The sequence below is a fragment of the Miscanthus floridulus genome, chromosome 8, assembly GCF_019320115.1.
Source record: "Miscanthus floridulus cultivar M001 chromosome 8, ASM1932011v1, whole genome shotgun sequence".
Classification (NCBI taxonomy): Eukaryota; Viridiplantae; Streptophyta; class Magnoliopsida; order Poales; family Poaceae; genus Miscanthus; species Miscanthus floridulus.
Genome location: NC_089587.1, coordinates 153857377 through 153872371, shown reverse-complemented (window position 1 = coordinate 153872371; position 14995 = coordinate 153857377). Strand labels below are relative to the sequence as shown.

The window sequence follows — 14995 nt, the reverse complement described above, 5'->3', positions numbered from 1 at the left end:
GCCAGCCCAGGCCGCGCGCTCACTCGCGCCGCCGCCCCTGCCCCGCGTCGTGATCGCCAGGCCGCACGCCTCCTCCAGTCGCGCCACCACGTCGCGCGTGCGATTGCCGCTCCAGGCCGCCCCGCGGATCGCGCCGCCGCCCTGTAGCCGCGCCCATGACGTCGTCGTCGAGTTCCTCCTCCACAACCGGCGCCCTCGGCCCCCAGTCATCCGGCACCATGGGGGACTCTCTCGCTGCTCCCTTCTTCGCCGCCTACGCCTCCGTCAACGTGAAGCAGCACGTCCCCATCGCACTCAGCCTCGAGCGCCCGAACTACTCCAAGTGGAAGGCGTTCTTCACCGCCCTCTGCGGCAAGTACGGGCTGCTCGGCCACATCGATGGCACGGAGGCCGCGCGCCCGGCTGACCCCCTGTGGTCTCAGCCTGACGCCTTACATCCGCGGCTGGATGTACGGCTCCGTCGACGACGCCGTCCTCGACCTCGCTATGGAGCCCGATCAGGATGCGCGCGCTCTGTACTCTGTACGTCTCTATCGAGGCCCTGTTCCAGGCGAACAAGGAGTCCCACGCCGTCGTCCTCAAGCAGGAGTTCCACAACCTGTCCCAGGACGACCTCTCCATTGACGCCTACGCCCAGCAGATGAAGCGCACCGCTGATGCACTTCGGGAGGTCGGCCACACCATCTCCCCCGCGCAGCTCGTGCTCAATCTTCTGCGCGACCTCAACTCCCGCTTTGCCAACACCGCCGACATCATTGCCAACTCATCGCCGCTTCCCGACTTCAAGTCTGCCACCAACATGCTCCGCGTCAAGGAGCTCCGCCTTGGCACCAAGGGCAAAGAGGCCTCGGCTTCAGCTCTTGCCGCCTCCACCACCTCCTCCTACACTTCACCGTCCTGCCGGTCCACCTCCTCTGCACCCACCAATCGTGGGGGCGGTGGCAAGGGCAAGGGTGGGCGTGGCGGCAACGGCAGCGGTGGCAGTGGCGGAGGCGGGCGCAACCAGCAGCACGGTGGTGGCTTCAGCGGGCAAGGCGGCGGCTCCGGCGGGCGTCAGGCTCCTCAGCCGGCCGGCCCTTAGGTTTGCTACAACCCTTGGGCCAGTCCAGTGGCCACCTCAGCAGCAGCAGCGTGTGGGGTGCGCCACCTGTGCCTCCTCCACAGGCACACACCGCCTTCGCTGCCGCCTCAGTTCTCCACTGCCGGCGGTCCTTCGGCTTACGGGCCTCCAGCCAGCTGGGATCCGACCAGCCTGATCGCCGCGGCTCTCAACCAGATGGCGGTTTAGGGTGGGTCTGCACCCTGGGTCATGGACAGCGGAGCGACATCTCACATGTCCTCCAACGACGATATTTTACTTTCCTATCTCCCGTCGCCACCGTCCTCCATTACGGTCGGCAACGGTCAATCAATTCCTATTCTTAGTCAGTGGCACTTCTCTTATTCAAATAGCTGATCGTCCTTTTCATCTTGATAATGTTCTTGTCGCTCCCCAACTCACTCGTAATCTGTTATCTGTTCGACAGCTTACTCGCGACAATAACTGTTCAATTGAGTTTGACGCCTCTGGTTTTTCTGTTAAGGATCTACAGACCAAGACGGTCCTCCTTCGGTGCAATAGCAACGGGGACCTCTACACCATTCCACATCGCATGCCACCTCGCTGCCATGTCGCCGTCGTTTCCCCGGAGCTGTGGCACTTCCGCCTTGGTCATCCTGCACCTGCCGTCGTCACTACTCTAAATACGCTATCAGCTATCCAGTGTAATAAAGCAGCTCGCCGCCTTTGTCATGCCTGTCAGCTAGGCAAACACGCTAGGCTGCCATTTGCTAGTTCGGTTTCTAGTACATCTGCACCTTTTGAACTTGTTCACTGTGATGTCTGGACCTCTCCAATTTCGAGCATTTCTGGTTACAAATTTTATCTCGTGCTAGTTGATGATTATACTCATTATTGTTGGATGTTTCCTCTTCACCATAAATCCGAAGTTCATGAACATATTGTTCAGTTTGTTGCTCATGCTCACACACAGTTCAGCTTTCCTGTGCGCTGTTTTCAGGCAGATAATGGCACCGAGTTCATCAACAATGCCACTGCTACCTTCCTGGCTAGCCGCGGCATCCTGCTTCGCACCTCGTGCCCCTACACATCCGCCCAGAACGACAAAGCTGAGCGGATGCTTCGCACACTGAACAATGCTGTTCGCACGCTTCTGTTTCATGCCGCCATGCCTCCATCCTATTGGGTCGAAGCTCTTTCCACCGCTGTGTTTCTAATCAACCGACGGCCCTCATCGTCCATACATAATGGTATTCCCTATCATCTCCTTCACCGCAAAATGCCAGACTACTCCATCCTTAGAGTTTTCGGTTGCCTGTGCTATCCGAACCTCAGTGCCACGACTCCCCATAAATTGTCTCCTCGCTCAGCCGCGTGTGTCTTCCTCGGTTACCCTCCTTCCCAGAAGGGCTACCCGGTGTCTTGATCTTTCCACTCGCAAGATCATCATCTCTCGCCACGTTGTTTTTTATGAGACTCACTTTCCGTTTGCGGCTTCCAAGTCCCGACCGGATTCTTTTGACTTTTTGTTACAGGATATACTTCCCTGCGCCTGCCCCGTCTACCTCAGACGTTCGGAAACTCGCGGGCCTCGGTTGCGCCTGCCTCGTCTGCCTCAGACGATGCCGGCGAACCCCGTTGGGTTCGACCCTGCCATTCTGTGGCACGGCGCTGCCCACCGGCTACCCCAGGCGCCTCGGCTAGGCCATGGCTCCTGCACCTCCTCTGCCAGCAGGTGCCGTCGCCCCTGCCCCTGTCTGGCAGCGGTATGGCATCCACTACAGCCGTCGTCAGCATCCGGCTCCGGCTCCACAGCCGCCGCCGAAGGTACCTCCGGCCCTAGAGCCGTAGGCAGTGGTGCCCCGGGCTCCAGAGCCTCCTGCGCGGGCGACTCGTTCCCAGACGGGTTCCCTGCCGCCGCCCATGCAGCGGTATGGCTTCACCGCGGCGGCCTCCTAGTCTGGCTTCTCCGTTGCCGGGCAACTCTCGCGCCGCGCTCGCCGATGCGAATTGGCGCGCAGCCATGGCCGAAGAATACAAGGCGCTCGTGGACAATGGCACCTGGCGTCTTGTTCCTCGACCGCCTCGTGCCAACATCATCACCGGCAAGTGGGTCTTCAAGCACAAGTTTCGTGCTGACGGCTCTCTGGCTCGTCATAAAGCCAGATGGGTCATTCGTGGGTTCTCGCAGCGGTACAGGCATCGACTACGACGAGACGTTCAGCCTGGTTGTCAAACCGGCCACCATCCGGGTCATCCTCAGCATCGCCGCCTCTCGCTCCTGGCCGATACATCAGTGGGACGTGAAGAACGCTTTTCTTCACGGCCATCTGAACGAGACAGTCTACTGCCTAGCAGCCGCCCGGCTTCGTCGACCCGGCGGCTCCCGACCACGTCTGTCTCCTGCAAAAGTCCTTGTACGGACTCAAGAAGGCGCCCAGGGCGTGGCACCAGCGGTTCTCTGGCTTCGTCCAGCGGTCCTGGCTTCACTGCTTCGACCTCCGATACATCCCTCTTTGTTTACAAAGCGGGTGCTGACATCGCCTACTTGCTGCTCTACGTCGACGACATCATCCTAACAGCCTCGTCGACCCCGCTTCTTCGTCGCATCACCGAGCTCCTTCACTCCGAGTTCGCCATGACAGATCTCGGGGATCTTCATCACTTCCTCGGGATCTCTATCACGCGTTCTGCTGACGGCCTCTTCCTGTCTCAGCGCCAGTACGCTGTGGACCTGCTCTAGCGCGCCGGCATGGCTGAGTGTCATTCTACGGCGACTCCTGTTGACACTCATGCCAAGCTCTCTGCTACGGACGGCGCTCCGATGGCGGATGCCACTCTGTACCGTAGCCTCGCCGGTGCGCTACAGTATCTCACGCTGACTCGTCCGAACCTCGCCTATGCAGTTCAGCAGGTTTGCCTCTTCATGCATGACCCGCGAGAGCCTCATCTTGCGATGCTCAAGCGTGTCCTGCGGTATGTCAAGGGCACCCTGTCCACCGGGCTTCACATCGGCACAGGCAGCATCACCAGCTTGACCGCCTACTCCGATGCTGATTGGGCTGGTTGTCCAGACTCTCGGCGCTCCACTTCAGGCTACTGTGTCTTCCTCGGCGACAACTTAGTCTCTTGGTCCTCCAAACGACAGACTACGGTCTCTCGTTCGAGTGCGAAGGCTGAGTATCGTGCTGTTGCGCACGCTGTGGCTGAGACTGTGGCTTCGTCAGTTACTTCAGGAGCTCCACGCACCCATCTCTTCGGCGACGATCGTCTACTGCGACAATGTCAGTGCTGTCTACATGACCGCCAATCCAGTTCATCATCGTCGCACGAAGCATATTGAGATAGATATTCACTTCGTCCGTGAGAAGGTAGCTTTGGGACAGGTTCGGGTGCTCCATGTTCCATCGTCTCATCAGTTCGCGGACATTATGACCAAAGGGTTACCTGTACAGTTGTTTACTGACTTTAGGTCCAGTCTTTGTGTTCGTGACACTCCCGCTTAGACTGAGGGAAGGGTGTTAGAATGTAATAGTAACAGCCCATATTGGGTGTACGGCCCATTGGCCTTGTACATTGTAACCCTAGCCTATTAGGCTATATAATGAAGGTCACCCTCCTGATTAGGGTGTGCGGTGTTGCTTTACAGTAACCATTAGTGGATCAAAACAGCTCCAGTGCTTCATTTGAATCTGCAAGCTCCAGTGCTTCATTTGAATCTGCAGCAATGGACCTAGTGGGGTGGTGGCCTTCTCGCAGCGCCATGATTGGAGTGAGGATGAAGATGATGGACGACAGGTGTAAAAGACTTATGTTGGATGGGGGACCCTGGGACCTAATGGCTAATGCATTGCTGCCTGCGTACTCTACGCCATGGCACATGGGCTGTTCCTTGATCGTTTTGCCTCGCAACTCGCAAGCCGCCAAGGCGTTTTCGAAGGTAATGGGTGCAAAGCGATAAATGCATGATGCACGCGGTATAGGCGCCTTTACCACAGCTGCATTTTCACCGGACCACTGGATGGTAGACATCACATAACACATCCCAGAAGCCAGGTGTGGCGAACTGGTGGTGATCTTGAAGCAGGCACCATACACCAGTTCGTCAGGACTCAAGCGGCATACACCCGTTCGAAAAGAGATTTCATACGACAGGGAAACAATCTGCTTCAGAACTGAACCAGTTAATTTGATTAACGATTAGACTCTTCACATGATATTCAGAGTAACGGATACGTTTAATGGATCGAACCGGTATTACAACCAAAGCTGAACCAACACTTTACAGTGAGCAGCCAGCATATATGTATCTGTTATAAGATTAAAAAGAAAAAGAAAAGGTTGGTGAATGGCTCACTTGCTTTCTCCTGTGCCTTTTAATCTGGATTTCTTGTTGAGAGTTCCCTTCTGTACAATGGCCTCCAAACCCATAAAAGAAAACGAAAACTAAATTGCTGTAGATACGAGAGTAAGAGTATACAGGTTCAGAGTCACTGTTTTGGGTCCTTCGGTATCTGGACAGTCTAGTATACAACATCCCCTTCCTGATAGGGCATGTTTCATCTGTCAATCAAGAAGGCAATTCAACAAATTTCAGTGTGCACACATTACATGAATAGAAGATGAATGGTGATACTGGAAATAATCAAGACCTCAGGCTACCCATTTCCCATATTAAGTTATGTTTCAGAATTTTACCAAAACCAGTTGATAAAAATAATCAAAGCATACAGTTTGAAAACTAAATTGTATACCAAACAATGATGTTATTCAGACGCATTTTTTATCAGTATTCAGACGCATTTTAAGAAACAATGAACTTGTTCATTAAAACAACTAAGCAAAACTATTGCACTCATGTAACTTGTTCATTTTGCGTTGTATAGAACTAGTAAACGAGCCAAGTAGTCGATAATGAAAATAACTTATAACAGTTATTTTCTATTCTACAGTATACATTACTGATTGTAATTTTCTCATCCTTTGAAAGATAGATATAATCATTGATTACCAGAAAATTCTGACAAGGGACATACCTTTTATTAGAGTAATGGGAATATGGGATTGACATTGGAGAATCTTTATCCACTGCCAACTGTCAGCATCTGAAATAATTAATGAACATCTCTTCTACTATGATACAATTAAAGGTTTCAATGAACCAGCTTAGGACCACTAGCTATCACATAGACACGACTGAAAGCTTATCCATTAACTTTTGCTATAGAATCAATGGCCATGGTTGCGCCCAGGATGCCGAGGACCAGACCTCAAGTCCAGTGAAGGTTTTAGCTTCACATGATCCCCAAAGCACTGCTGAGAGGAATGCTCAGAAGGCATTGCATGCCTCATCTTTCCAAATTGAGAGCTCAGAATGTCAGCTTCAGAGACTACCCTCTCCTGATGACCCGCAGAAAATTGCTGCACTCGAATAAAACGTCCATGTACTGGATCAACAGGCCGGCTAGGTATGTGGTCATCAAAACCTCTTGATGTGATTGTGAAGCCCTCATTTCTGTAAGCTGGTTGCCTCAAATGGTTTAAAGGAACAGCTCCACTACCACCAGTCAGAGGAGTTGAAGCACCCGAAGTTGTTCTGGGGCTAGAAATTGGAGAAGGTGACATTCTACCATTTTGATGTTGTGGAGATCTTGATCTTAGAAGAGGACTTCCACATGGAGATACAGGACAAGATATATTACTCCGTATATGGATATCACTGCACAGAGGTAAATAATTAGTGGGCAGACATTTTAATAGAGATAGACAAGAAAACTCATTGAATGGGTAAATTTTGTGACAGGAGCGTGGTGTTGGGTTGATTGAAAAATAAGTTACAGCAAAACTGCGGTAGTATAGGCTACAGAAGAGAGTATAAAACATAAAGCCATATATAGGTGGATACTTTGCTATTTAATTTCGCACAGAATGATATTGGGATTTGAAAAGTCAAATTATAGAAGGCAATAGACAAAACAAAGGGCAGACCAGGATACCATATAATAAGTGATATTTAGGACAATGCTCCAACTGACACATCCTATTTTCAAATGATAGCTAAATTTCATTCTACCATGAAAAGGTTTGGTTGCATACAAATTAGGATATAATAGTATGTCTCTTCACTGAAAGTTGCTTCGTATGGACATATAAAAGGAACCAACTTACAAACTTAACAGATAATTTTAAAAAATTAATATGATACCTAATTGGCAAAGAAAATTTGGCAGCTCTTCTCTGCAAAATTGATTGGCCTTCCAAACCAAGCGAGGACATATTTCTGGCATGCTCAACCACCTGAAATGACATGACAGCCAAACAGAATGTAGTAATCACATGAACAGCGAAAAAATAGACAACAAGCAGCTGCTTATACATTGATAGGGCCCTAACATTCTATGTAGGTCACTAGTATGCTTAGTAGACCTTCTAGACAAATGTTAATCTTTTACAAGCCACAGGGAGGCAAAATAGGGGGGGGGGGGGGGACTAAAACCAAACGGCAATATTTTATACTCATAAAATTTGTAGAATTGAAGACACGTCTGCAGGTTAATAAAGCATGCAAGTTAATTAGCTGAAAGATAACATTGTTACAGCACGAGTAAACAGTTGATACCTTTGAATTTGTTCTGCATGATATAGCCGTCAACTGTTCCAGTGGATGAGAGGCAGATGATTTTTCAAGTGGTGGTGCATTTCGTACGAATGGATGCTGCAAAAGATCCACTGCTGTTGGACGGCTGGATGGATCGCGTTGCAAGCACTGTCTTATGAAGTCTTTCCCCTCTTCTGAGAGGTGATCTGGTATTGGCGGAAGCTCCTTACTGTTTCCTATCTTAAACATCGCAGCAATCTATTGGAGAAGTAAAAAAGTAAAGAGATATGTTAGCATCCAGGTTACAATTGATAAAAAGATTGCTATGCTTATACATTGTGAAGGACAACAGCATCTTACAAAACAAAAGATAACTTGGAATCAGTACTATAAACTGCTCTTCCGCTAGTAGCAACACTTCAAGAATTTTTTCAGTGACAAGAAATTCAAAGTGAAACTAGCCCTCTCATCATTCTTAAAAGCATTCCATGGCTCCCAAAGGTTAGATGCAGCATAAGGAAATAGTTGTGTGAAAAATGCAGTTGATAATAGTTATTTGGCTAATCATGACGTAAGAACTGTACAAGCACCAAGGCAGTAAAATGAAACAATTCGCCATGCTAAACAAATAGTTTAAGGACTAATTGCAGCTAAAACCAAAAGAGTCCAGAGTTTCTGACCTAGATGTTTTGGTTCACTACATTAACGTCCATGGATGTAAACAGAGAACCAGAATCAATCAGTTTTCGGAAAACAGTGAAAACAAGAGAAAGGGGGTAAAGGCATATGGACCCCTTCATTAATTTGCTGGTGACTCTAATGTGATGCTTTTCCATCCTATAAAGGGTGTACCCAGCGCAGAGAGCTCCCGCTTTGTGCGGGGTCTGGGGAAGGGTGTCAGTGGCAAGCCTTACCCTCGCATGTGCAATGCGAGGAGACCGCGACTCAAACCCGGGACCTTCCGGTCACAGGCGATAAGACTCTACCGCTTGCACTAGGCCCACCCTTCATGCTTTTCCATCCTGTACTTTAGTTAATACTTTTGTTAATGAATATCACCAGAATATGCTAAGTAAAATGAAGACTGCTGCAACAAATTCAATGGCAGCACAAAATAATTACTGCTCTAGTAGCTATCTACTTTTTACATCTGTTCTATAAGAATCCCAGTCCAGTTGTTAATACAATTTTGAACTGCTGATTGGCAATGCATTAGCAACAAAAGATGCATCATACATCTTACAGTGTGTTACCCTAGCAATGAAATTTACACTACCGAAACACAAATCATAGCTTTAAAGTCTAACACTAACCCCTTCATATTGGCTCCATGGTGGTTTTGAAGTAGCCATCTCTAGGACTGTGCATCCTAAACTCCATATATCAACTGCAAGGTTACATCCACTAGCATTTTTTATAACCTGCATATTTATCACAACATAAGCAAAGAAGGTAAAGATATATAAACCCGACCAAAATAACTAAAGTAGCGGAACAATGCAAGATTTGCAGCAATACCTCAGGAGCCATCCAGTACGGGCTACCCTTAAATGAGAAAGGGCACTGCTGCCCATTGATCTAAAAAATAAAACAGCATAACACATGTTTAGACCTCGCAGGTTAAAATTATGTATATTAGTATATATAAGAATCATATCTTGAGGGGAGAAAGCATTCTCAAATTTAGATGAAGCTTGTTACACACAGTCAACAAAACAACCAGTCAAGGTATAATAAAAACCCTCAGCTAAGTTGGAGCCATATCTAAGACTTCAGAACTACTGCCCAGTGAAAAGCATGGCTGACAATGAAAATCCAAGCAGAAGATATGCTAACAGGGACACCAACGGCCAATAAAGTGGTTAACTCTTATAGAAGAGGTTGAACTAGCACAAGTAGTTATTAGTAGAGGTGCAGGTACAAAAGGCATCACATTTCCTCCGGTGAAGATAAAATACTATTGTTTGAAATTGAGTTGCTTTCTACAAATAGGAATAAAAAAACGTGCAGAAAACTTACATGTTTTGCCATCCCAAAGTCAGCAAGCTTTACACGGCCATTAGGGTCTACCAATATGTTTGCACCTTTGATGTCCCTGCAAATTTAGGAAGAGAGTAAGTAAAAGAAAAGATAAAATAGCAAACCCCTAGTAGGCATAAAATAATAGACTGAAAAAGGGAAACTATACAAATTATGTTACCTGTGTACTGTATTCTTTGCATGCAAATAAGCTAGGCCCAAAAGTATTTGCTTAGTATAACTGCGAATGGCCTGTTCACCAAACTGGCCGTACTCTTGGAGAAGCTTATGTATAGATCCACCAGAAACATACTCCAGGTATATGTAAAGCTTATCATCAACCTGTTTTGAAATATAATATGGAGATGCATTTAGAAGAATCACAAGATGCATGGAGAAAAGCAACTATATACTCCCTCCGTCCAGAAAAGAATGCAATTCTAGCACAGTATCGAGTTAAAGTATCTTGAGTTTGACTAATTATATATAAAAAGGTATAAAAAATTAAGATACCAAATAAGTATCATTGGATTTCTCATGAGACATATTTTAATAGTATACTTATTTGGTGTGCACAAATGCGTATGTTGCGATGGATTTGTGGTCACACAAGAATGGACCGAGTTCGGGACGATGATATATGTGATCGCCTAGAGGTAGCACCAATTGAAGAAAAGCTTGTCCAACATCGGTTGAGGTGGTTTGGCCATGTCCAAAGGAGACCTCCAGAGACACCAGTGCATTGTAGAGTCCTAAGCCAAGCTAATAATATGAGGAGAGGTAGAGGAAGACCGAAATTGACATGGGGGAGGCAATAAAAAGAGATTTGAAAGCTTAGGATATACCTAGAGATCTATGTTTGAATAGGAGTACTTAGAAAGCGGCTATTGAAGTGCCTGAACCGTGACTTGAGGCTCTTGGTGGGTTTCAACTCTAGCTTACCCCAACTTGCTTGGGACTGAAAGGCTATGTTGTTGTTGTATACTTATTTGGTGCCATAAACATTAATATTTTTAACTATATGTTTGGTCAAACTTTGGACACTTCAGCCAAGAATGCACCTAGAATTGCATTCTTTTTGGGACAGAGGTAATACAATACTGCAGGTTTCGTGCGTTTTTTTCTTTTCTTTTGCTGCTATTCCCTACAGGAAGAATGTAGTGAAGAGTAGGAAACATAAACTGTTCAGCTACCAATGCAATCATGGAAATGTGAAAGTCACAACAATAGTATGAATACTGTAGTCTATTAGCAGTAGATTAATAACTGAAGGCAGCAATTCATACAGTTTCAGATCCATAGTATCGCACAATGTTTGGGTGCTGCAGTCGGCTCAGAAGTGATATTTCCTGTGAAATGAAATAATAATGTTAAAAGAGCAAGTCCAGCATGAGGCAATATTGAGTGCGAACATGTACAAAATACCATACCTGGCACAGCTGCTTTGCACTTTCTTTTGATTTAGGATCATCTGCGAAAAGGGTAACCTCCTTCATCGCACACATTTCACCTCTGTCACTGAAATAGATCATAATAAACAATTAAAATGAAGAAACAAATAATGACCAAGTACAACAAAACATTTAGTGCACACTAGTCAAGACAGATGATAGCTAGAGTTATTGTGAGATCTGACATGATGTTTTCACAGGACCACATCATTGAAGGTAAAAGGAACGAAGGCACCATACAAGAGAAAACAACTAAGATCTGGAGCAATTTGTTACTACTTATATTTCAATATATGTTCTATTCTAGACCAAATTTCTTGCAGAGCACAAATAGAAGATAATCTGAATTTTTTATGTAAAGCATTCGCGTCAATGACTCCTTCCATATATACCAATCCATAAATCATGGTATTACTTGTGGTTTCACAAACCAGTGATAGATTGCAAGAGAAATTATTAACAAAGCTGAGCACATATAGTAACATGCTAAAACATCATTATTTATATGGTAGTGGCAGCACTTAAAAGTTAAAACACATCTGCAAGAACAAGAAGCCAGAAATTAAACATTCATAACTCAACATGTAATTTGGCTTAGTGGCTACCTACAAAAACTGAAACTTTGATATAAACAGCCCAAGTAAATTTGCACAAAACTATATCTTCAATCAGCATACAAACTGAAATGAATATAATCCATTTCCATGAATGAAATGGAAAAAGGCATACCTGTTAAAACCAACATATACATGGCCAAATGTTCCACGGCCAATCAGTTTTCCCTTCTTCCACCGTGAACCAGGACTCGGTGGATTCTCTGTTCTACCAGGACTACGAGATATAGGACTAGCTGGGGTAGAGCTGTTTGGCAAAAAGGTAGAAATATTAGGAGTGCTTATTGGCGGAAGTGGCAATCTGTGGGTTTGCTTCTTGTTCCCTTCAGCATGTCGATTTGTTGGAGATTCAGGAGTGACCCCACCAGCTCTTGGATGCAAAGGAGAGACACTTCCACTATGCACCCTAGAACTTGGACCAGGACTTGTCATTCTTGGGCTTGGAATTGGTGAACACTCTGGACTACCTCGGCTAGGCTGCCAAAAGATTGGGCCTAGCATATCACCTCCCACTGAATTATGCCCAGATGTCTGACCAGAACCTGGACTGGAGCACTGACCAGATCCAAGGAAAGTTATATCAGTATGAGGCTTTACTGCCCAAAGAGCTGAAGTTGGAATCTGATCAGGACATATAATTCTTAGGCTTCGAGAAGGGACTTGACATCAAGCTATTCGGAGCACTCTCCATGGCAATCTGTCGGGGGCTTTGTAAATTGGATTGATAACCATCAGCAACGGTTACCTGTTCGGAGATGTTGACAGGATTTGGTTACTGAGAAAAGCATTGTTTGGCCTTTGCAACTTCCTTGGTGTCCTTTCTTGTGATAGCACTAGAACGCTCTTTGTGCACAACACTTCACAAGAAGAGTAATCAAAATTCATAAGCATGAATTCAAGTAATTACAAAAACCTATAAAAGAAGAAGCAATTATTCATGGCACCTGAGGGCATACCTTGAACTACTTGTTGCATGTAATTCTAGTCGCATTTTCAGCCTCATTTCCCACAGGGCTCTGAAGCCGAGAATCACCAGGATCATCACTATCAATAGAACAGTTGCTGGAGACAGAAGCAGTAGCTACTTCAGTAACAGGTTCAGAAGCTTCAGGTCTTTTTTTAGGCTGAATTGGGGGGAGTGGAAGCAGTTGTCCTTTGCCATGCTTTTCCAAAGTGGACTTTGAGTTGGTAATATCAGAAGAAGTACGCGTCACCCTAGCACGTGATTTAGGAAGAGGAAGTGGTTGTGCAGGTGGTCTATCTGCTGCAAAGCTCTGACACCGATGAGACCTCTTTTGAAGGTGATGTTGAGCGGGATTGGGCAGTAGACCAGCAACCTTTGTCACCAGCTGTGTCTTTACCATGTTTACGACTACCTCGTGATTTTCTGCTTCCCTTTTGCTCATTTGAACTTATGAGACGCTGAAATGTGTCGATGAGGTTTTCTTTGGCAGTCTTTTTCACTTCTTTGGATGAAGATTTTCCCCACCATGGTGGCATACTGAACACAGATACGATGATGATTTATCTATGTACTCATAGCAAGATCATGCAGACTGATCAGCTACAATGCTATGAGCCTATGACAATTTAGAGATGGTGAACTTGAGGAGCACTTCAACAAAAACCCTCCAGTACTGTAGTAGTTTGGTGGACTGACAATGAACCCTCCACAGAGTGCAACACTGAAATATGAATTTTTCCTGTTCTTGCTTCCTCGTGTGATAAAACTTTCAACTTAGTGCCATCTCCACCTCAAAGACTGAAACCATATCGAAGCACGAGGTGATGTCAATAACAATAATGGAGCACTAAAACAAAATATCGTAATAATTTCTTAAGCTGACTGCAAGCGAATATTCAGTGTCAGATTTTCTACAAATTGAGTAACCATTACAAGTAGCTACTCTAAAAACACACAAATTGGAAACAATTTACTCAAAGTATAATAGGCATCATTTCAAAGGTTTGCTGGGATCATATAGAAATCAAAAGAAACAGATCCCAAAATAGCTTTTATTCAATCTTGTACCATCATTTTCATGAGAACTGCTTACACGCAAAAGGGTAAAGTAACAGGGAAAATTAATCACGATGTTGACCAAAAGCTTGTCCGCAACACTAACAGCCATATGGACATAGTATCTAATCAAAACCATGTATGCAAAAACACTGGGCATATGGTATGCAGCTTTCTTTCAGAGCTTTCACGCAATAACCATTTTGAATGAGTGTGATATGTGCTGGCGGCATAAAATATGCACAATCCATTGCGTACCATTCCGATTGGTGGCATAAACTACCAGGCTAACCTGCTATGGAGTATTCAACACTAACAATGCTGATATAGCCCAGCTAACTTCTATACCAATTGTAACTTATGCAGGAAACGACAAGATGCAGGGCATTGAGCCGAAACCTCGAGATTTTGTGAAATCAATTACACCCGCACCTTCGGATACCAAATCCTGTGGCGCCAACTGGCACTGATCACGCCCCGAAAAATAACAGCATAATCGAACTATGGACGGACGGGAATAGCGCAGCAGATAGTAAGCAAATCCACAGGTAGCTGAGTGTAGATAAAGCAAGATTCCGAATTGATTACTCACAGTAGTAGCATTAATACGCCCCGCACAACAATACAAACTCCGAGCACAATCTATCTACAAGCAAGTTCGGATTACGTACCAGCAAGACGACTGAAAGCAATCCAAGCCCGGGTGGATCTCCGCTCCACCCCCAGGTCCGGCACCCACTAGAGCAGGCAGGCGGCAGAGGAGACGGTGGATGTGGGCGCCACCTCCCAAACAGCGAAGACGTCCGTGGAAGCAGACCTGCCCTGCTGCACTCGGCCGCCTGCGAGCGCCGAGGTCGCCGGCGACGAGGCGCAGCGAATCGGCACGAGGAGAAAAAGCACACCAGGGACGACGAGCTCCGACGCGAAATCGGACGGGCAGGAGACGCCCGCGACCGCGAGCGTAGGCAGGAGGAATCTGGGGGGTGAGGGATCGGAGAGGGACGCGCGAGGGGGGTAATGCAGGATGCGGGGCGCCGAGGGAAAGGGGGAGGAAAGGAGACGACGACGGGAGCGGGGAGGAGGAAGGGGGACAGTTTTTGTTCGCCCTGTCTGCTGCGTGCTCCGCGATGCTCTTGTGCGAGTGGGATGGCAAGGGCCAAGGGGTGTGTGCGTGCTCCGCGCCGCGCCCGTGCTGTGCCTGTGCTGCGACGGGACGGGAGTGAGGAGGGAGGG

The 14995-nt window shown here is 46.8% G+C and overlaps 1 pseudogene; it reads right to left on the bottom strand.

Moving 5' to 3' along the window:
• Nucleotides 1-5228: 5228 nt before the first annotated feature.
• LOC136477398 (mitogen-activated protein kinase kinase kinase YODA-like) lies at nt 5229-13499 on the bottom strand (annotated as a pseudogene).
• Nucleotides 13500-14995: the final 1496 nt, after the last annotated feature.